This window comes from Patagioenas fasciata, chromosome Z (assembly GCF_037038585.1).
Source record: "Patagioenas fasciata isolate bPatFas1 chromosome Z, bPatFas1.hap1, whole genome shotgun sequence".
NCBI lineage: Eukaryota > Metazoa > Chordata > Aves > Columbiformes > Columbidae > Patagioenas > Patagioenas fasciata.
This window is the reverse complement of record NC_092560.1, coordinates 38626367-38633898: the sequence shown is the minus strand read 5'-3', so window position 1 is coordinate 38633898 and position 7532 is coordinate 38626367.

Genomic DNA, 7532 nt, shown 5'->3' with positions numbered 1-7532 from the left:
TTCCAAGTTTGTTAACAACTAGAAATAGAAATGCTGTTTCCAGGTGAAAGGTCCTTGTGTTATTTTTTTAACTCTGCCATAAATAGACTAGTGTAGGATATGGTAAGTTAGGCTAGAGCCCTAGTAAAATCTCTCACTGTGTCAAAGAGCCTCTCCTCTGTTTGCACATGTTGGTGGTCCCATGTTGAGGTGTTAGGAAAAGAAATAAGGGCAGCATGAGGGTTTGTTTTGTTTTGTTTTTTAATTCAATAGCCAGAGAGCTGCCTGGAGCCTGGGGAGCTCCGAAAGCAGCCTGTGGACACCTGCCTTCTGCTTTGTGTCTCAGTTTGTTCCCTGGCCTTTGGATTCCTCTAGCAGACAGCAACCCATGGGCATACATCAGCCTCTGCAAGAAGATCAGCATCCTGGCAGGACCATGATCATCCAGAGACCCACCGCAGCTGTAAGAAAGGCAACTCACACAATATGCTTCTCTGGCATTTAAGCTGGACTTCTCACTTCCTTGTGTTTACTTGCTGTGCCTTTGTTTTCCAGTCTGGAGATGCTGTTTTCAATTCTTTTTATGCTTATTTGTGCATTTAGCTGTGTTGGGATCAAATACAAAGCGTAGCTCCAAGTGTAGTTTTGCACCCTGAAAATCCATGGTAGGCCACAGCAGATACAAAGCAAGACTCTAGAAAATCTCATTTGACCCAGTTGCTCCAGCTTTTTTTGTGATTCGTTTACCTCGTATAAAATGAGACTCCACAGTGGGCTACAAATTCTTATACCCTGCATTAGAGGGAGGGTTTGTTTATTCTTCATGCTTAGCTTCCTTGTGGCTGGCTGTTTGTATCAGCCTGAGCTCCTCTGTTGGGCACACAAACCAGTCACGAGCCCATGGTTTTGACAGTGCAGCCCACCCAGGTTTCACCCAGACGTTACCTCTGCGGCGAGACAAATGCTTGAGACTGGTTTTGCCTCCTGGGGCACATCTGTGTTTGGCGTTGCTGCATGTGTGTGGGCAGCAGTGCTGCTAAGGACTGACCTCACCACCTTGGGTGATGTGTGTCCCTTGACTCCAGGACAGACCTTCTTGTGGACATGGGGCTCCTGGTTATCTAGCTCTTATTTCATCTCCTGCAGCTGGCTTTTATTCTTACGGTAAACGTGAGCACAAGTGAAGTGTGAGCCTGTGTGCCCTGCCACACAGTCAGGAGGCAGCCTGGGTTGCACCTGGGAACTGGGAAGCTGTTTAAACATAGGCATCATGTCACAGCTAGATGCAAAGTCAATCCATACAGCTTTACGTGGCTGCCTGTGTTCTGAAGATGTGGAGAAGCTGGTTGACATTTCCCTCAGAAGATAAAAACTTTACCCAGTGTCTTTAAAGGAGTAGGAGTGAGATGCTGAGGTAGGAAACCAGTTGTTTTCCTTGCTTGGCTGTAAACTTTTATGAATTCCAGCCAGACCTAGTTTTCTAGTGTCACCAGATTTCTGCTGCTAGACATGAGTATTCTGCTGTTTGGCACAGCAATGTTCCTGTCTGGTATCTAGTGAACATCATTAAAAAACAAAGAGTAATAGTTCGGTGAAAGTGCAGAGTCGATAGTGCTGAGTAATGTATTTGCATACTGGCATATGTGCTATAAAAGTAAATAAGATTATGTCAAATTAATCTGGAAGAGAGTTAATTTAACATCCTGGCTAAAGTTATGCAACCAGCGGGAGGCGGGGGTGCGGGGGGTGGATGTAATAGACTGGCTGATGAAGCCTGGGGGACAAAATGTCCTAGTGGAAATTGTATGTAGCACAAAAGAATGTAACATAAGAACCCGGCAGAACAGCACTGATTCAAGGCTGCTTATATACACACACAACTGTTTTTCTGTTAGTTTTAGGAACGCACAGGACGACGAGAGGGAACAAAAAAATAAAAGCATCTGCAAGACAGATTAGCTGTCTCATTCATATTGAGGTCTAAGTTGCTTCTTGGTCCTGATTCAGAAAAGCCCCTGCAGGACATGCTAGGACATGAGCGTGCTTCATTGCATTTTATGGATAAATGCCAACCCGTATTTTAAACTGCAGGACTGAACAAATGCTTGGGTCCTGTTTTCAAAAACTGTCAGTGTTTCGAGACATGATCACCCCCCAAACACATCATGTGTTGAAAAGTTGCAGGACTTCAGGGGTGTTTGGATTTGGACCCAACCTTCATGTTTGAGCTTTGATGTTTAACAATTCATTTTAAGCACTTGTTTTGAACAACTCCAAATTTTTAGGCAGCTTTGCTCCACAATGTCTCTCCACAGAAACTTTATGTAGTTCATGTTTCTTTCTCATTATTACAGACTGGGAGCTAACTTTGCTATGGAGAAACTAATGTGTTTATTGCAGTAAGTGAAGTCTGAAATGAAGATCAAACCCTTACTTTTAAAGGTCTTTGCATTTAGTATTGCAGATCATAGCAGAGAGAACTCTGTTGCTCCTTGCTGATAGTCACACATCTCTAAATTGAATCTGACCCTCAATGCTAAGTCTAATGAGTAAATTATTAAAGCCTGGAGTTTGAGGACAATTTTTCTTGCAAGAAACTTTAAGCATAAGCTTGTCAGCTTATCCACAAAATTTTTTGATAGCTGGAACAACGATACTGTATCACAACATGGTGAGGATAGCATTTTTGTGCTGTTTGTTTCATGTGTTGCATCAAAGCGCAGGCACTTAAGGAAGTAACATCTTCAGGCACAATTACAGTGCCAGGATGTGAAGTTTTGGAACACAGTTAATGTTTGCAGTAAGGCTGTCTTGGGCCTCACAGTGAGTATTGATGGCAAATCTACCTCCAACAGCAATGGGTGCAAAAACTTGATGCTAGGTTTACTGATGTCACCAAATGCTCATGTACAATTCATTTGAGAACATCTTTTGCATGTAATTGGCATAGAGCTCAGAAGCTTTTTGCACTAAATCTTTACCCAGAAGCTCTGCAAAGGCTCTGAGCCTGCTTCTCAAGCTGCAGTGCAAGCATTTGTTCCTGTGGCTATGTAACCATGCCTGTGCTGCATCTAGATGAGGGGAAAAAATCAAGTTGGCCTACACTCAAGGGGCAGGGATTTGTATCTTCTTGCTCTGAGTGAGGCAGATTTTGGGCGCCTGCAGTCAACAGGAGAGACACATGCTTTCAGACAGAAGTTTAAAGTGCACATCTGGGAATGCCCCTTATTCACCTACTACAGCTATTGGTGATCCTTGGGCTTCTTTGGAAGCCCAGCAGTGGTCCCCTGTGAAGTGCTCAGTACCTGCCCCTAATGGTGTGGCCTTCGCTCCTCTATGCCCATCTCCTGTCCCATTGTGCTCTGTCCTTGTAAGACCAGAAATGATGAGAAATAGACCAGCTTTGAATGAAAAAACTGCCTAGAAAATGACAAGAGAAGAAAAATAGACATGTTCTTCTTGAGTATAAATCTTTTCCCCATAATTTCTTTACAAATTCTTGTTAGTTTCTGAGAATGTCTTGGATAGAGGCTGAAGCTGTTCTTTGATAAACTTCATGAATGTTTTGATTACATCAGAAGTCTCCAGCTGGATATTAACTGAGAAAGAAAATAGTCTCCAAGAGAACAGGAGTTCTCTAGCAAACCTAAGACACCCCTGCATATTTCAATGGTTACAAATGTTTTTCGATTTGCTGATTTAAATTGAAGCAGTTTGTACTTGGGAATGCTCAGATGCCCTGCTACTCTGCCCTGTTCTGTGCCTGCATCTGCACAGCCAGTTGTTGATGGTGGTGTGCGTGGCAGTGCTTACGTCAGTATCACAGGTGCCACGTCATGTTAGCTTGTGACCAGATTTCCCCTTCTAATTTGTCCCCATCACCTGCCCCTCCATCACTCAGTACACATACAAGCTGCCTGTGCATCAGGCAGGAAGGCAGTTGTTTTCATTAAGTCCCTCTGGAGTGAAAAAAAACACTTTCCTCCATGCCTGTTCCTTACAGGAGAGAGGGGGAGAGGGAACAACAGATCCTTACAGATACTTAAGCATCTAAGTCACAATTGCTTTAGGGGTAATGAGACATCTGAGTTGCTCGTTAACCATGGCCAATGAATTTGTCCAGCTTCTGGAAGAAGCAGGAACTGAACTCAGATCTCCCCAATCTTTTTTAATTTCCTGAAACAAGAACCAGCCTCTTTTTTTTTTTTTTTTTTTTTTTTTTCCTGACACAGCACCATATACGCTTCCCTCAGCTGTTTTCTTTTAGGAAGCCAACACCCTTCTTTGGCTGCATCTGAGTATTTCCTGATTGTTTCTCTTTCTCTTTCACCTCTTATTATTTTTTTTTGTTTTGTTTTGTTTTACTTTGTCCTTCTATTTTCCCTTTTGCCTGTTACTTTTTTTTTTGCTCCACTTTTATATTGGTCCACCAATCTGATCCTCAAAGGCAAAGCCATGAAATAAGCAGTGTGGTTGCACTGACATGTCACTGCTGGGCCTCTTTGTCTTTTAAAGACAAGATTTTCAAATCCAGCTGTAATAGCTTCCAGTGCATAGGGCAATGCTGTTACCTTTGTGTGTTAACTGTGGTCAGCAACACACAGGTCACTTAAGTGAAGGCTTAGGAGTCTCTCAGAAGGGCCCTTTAGGACATACTTTCTGTCAGGCATGTGCTTAAGTCATGTTGGCATCATATGTCTATGTGTTTTGGTAGAGAAGGGTGCTTTTCTTACACAGGAAAAAGGATTCTTAAGCATTACACTTGCAACTACTATGCGTGGCAGATTTGTAGAGTCAGGCAAGGTTTTGAAGGCTCAAAGAGACTGTTCTGATAATCTTGAGAGACATCTGGAATGCCAGAGGTCAAAGAACCCCATTTCTTCTTTAGTAGCCTTTCAACAGCTAGTGGAGACATAGTTAACTTTACTGTTGCTAGTATCTTATCACTACTACATAAAATGCTCCCAGACTAGTGCATGTCTGTAATTATCTACCTGGCAGATGAATAATATTTTCGCAATGGCATCCTTGTTGTCGTCACGGTATTCGATTACAGGCGTCATTTTGGTTATTAATTGTGCTGTTGTCTTTACTGCAGTACTGTGCATCTGCTGATACTAGAGGACTACCATCTTCCTGTTGCAACAGGAGAAGCAGAGGCACAGAGCAGTGAAATAACTGTCTGGATCAAGGAAGGGCAGAGGCACTGTGCTTACAGTGCTATAACATCAGAGGCGGTGTGCTTGGTTTTATTACACCCTTGAAGCAAGCTCAGTGGATTCTTCTGCCCTGGTTTACATAAGCTTAATTTCTGTGTTGCTCTGCTGTATCTAGTATTTCCTATAATACTTAGATGGAGAGTACTAGAGTTGCTGCTAGAGCTGTTTGAAGACCTGACCCTAGTTCCAGCAATAGCTAGCTGAAGTCTGCATTTCTAATCCTAAATAAAAGGTTGGCTGGGATTTTCAAAGGAGTTTCCAAGGTGACAGATGCTACTTCTTGGTGTCCTGTTGCTTTTGGTTGTGTTTTATCTAAATTGTCCTTTATTCTTTATACTGTCTGTTTTCTACTAAGTGAGATTTCAGATCCGAAGACTTGCTTGCTATCCCTTAGTCTTGACCAGTAAAGCAGATAATCAACCTTCTGTGCTGCAAACCCTCATGCAGTCTGGGGCTGCTTCTAAATTTTCCTACTAAAGCTAATGAAAATATCACCTGCAGTCTTCATGGAAAGCCCTTCAGTGAGCTTTTGATCAAGTCAAGGGGACAGTCATCTTGCAAGCACCAGGGTCATCCCCATCGCCAGCGTCGTACCCTCTTATTACTGATGCCCTCCAAGCACAGCTGAGGACCTCTGATACCAGAGGGAGGCAGTTCCTTAGCTCCTTGGTGCTGAGGGCTGAAGAGAAGTGCAAATAGCTTTGTACCATAATCTGAACTACAGGCATCCTGCCAAAATACAAGAGAGTTTGTTTCCCATTTGTCTCCAGACCACCTGAAAAGAAGCCAGAGGACCTTCTCCTTTGCTGTATGGTAGGTTGCCTGCCTCTTGAACTGGCAGGGTTTCTCAGCCTTTTGTGTGGTGCTGCCCTGAGGTAGCCCTCCAGCCTCTAGCACTGAATTGTATCCACGACTGGAACTGCAGGACACCAGGCAGTATTGCTGCATACTGAGTCTACTTTACGCCTCAGTTCCCTGGGACACTATCCACATTTATGTTTACAGATTTTACTGGAGCAGAACTAAAGTATTTTTTAAATTGACCTTTGACTTAAATTTCTGGATTTCCATGTTGTGGTGAGGAAAAAAGTGTGCACATCGTGTGCACATCATCTCCACATGGGTCAGGCAGCACTGTGTGCACGCCAGATGGTTAAATGGTGATAGGGGGCCTGAAATCCAGGCAGAAATGCACCAGGTTCACTGTATATATCTAGACCGAAATTATCCACAGCGTGGCAGAGACATGGTCTGGCTTGCAGGGGAAAGTTGCTTTCTACAAGCTCTAAAAGCATAGACATGGTGAAGCTGTGAGCTGGCAATCAGATTTTTCATTTGATAGGACGCCAGTACATGGTGTTTTGGTTTGCAAAGTCCTTGACTGGGCTGTTTAGCAAACTGCATAAACTTGTTGATGTGTGAACTTATCCTCTTTATGCCAATGCAGAAAGTTGGCTAATCTGCTTGCTCTTGGTTTTCACAGACATTCAAGTATCCTTGTATGCTTGGAAGAAAGCTGTGTGCTCTGTCCATAACGCAGTGACACATGGTCTACTCTTCATTAATTACTAAGCGGTATTACGATAGTTTATTACTTTTAGTGTTGGGTACACTTCAAAATGCTTGGCAGTTCAGTGAATCACTTGGACCCTTTTCATCCAAAATTATTGCTGGACAAGGAATAGTTTTCTAAGCTGCTCTCGTGAAAATCTTGAATGGTCTCCACTTGAGAAAAGGCGGCAAAATGTAAAATATGCCACGAGTGTAGAGGTGGCTTTCAGAAGTTTCTGCTGAATGCAGGGTCCTGCAATACTAGGCGGTGGTCAGACATTTAGGAAGGGATTTTTCCTGCCCCAAAATACCTGCCAGCTGGACAAAACAGGCAAGGTATTGCCAGGATACTTGTGGTGCACTGAGTTTGGGGCTTACATATGCTAGAAGTCCAAACTATTGTTTCACTTGCTTAGGTGTATCAACAGCTTAAATTCAGTGAAGAAGATGGCATTGTGCATTAATTACAGCAAATATTTTTTACTGGGATAGAATTAGGTTTGACCAATGCTAAGTATCTGTGTTCATGTAAAAATGTAAACCCAGAACTGTTCTGAGGAAGAAACTAGGGTGAGGTCCATTCCACTGAAGTCTCTGGTCTTGGGCCAGTTTGGCCCTGCTATGAGTTTGGCCCTGGTTAAACTCTCAGGTCATGCTTCAGTGAGATGCACAGCCCTACTTCAATTGCAAGGCAGATGCATGTGTCATTCTTTGGAAACTGTTAGGCACATAGGCTTAATTACACATAGACCCTTTTGGATTATTTGTTATAATGATTAAATC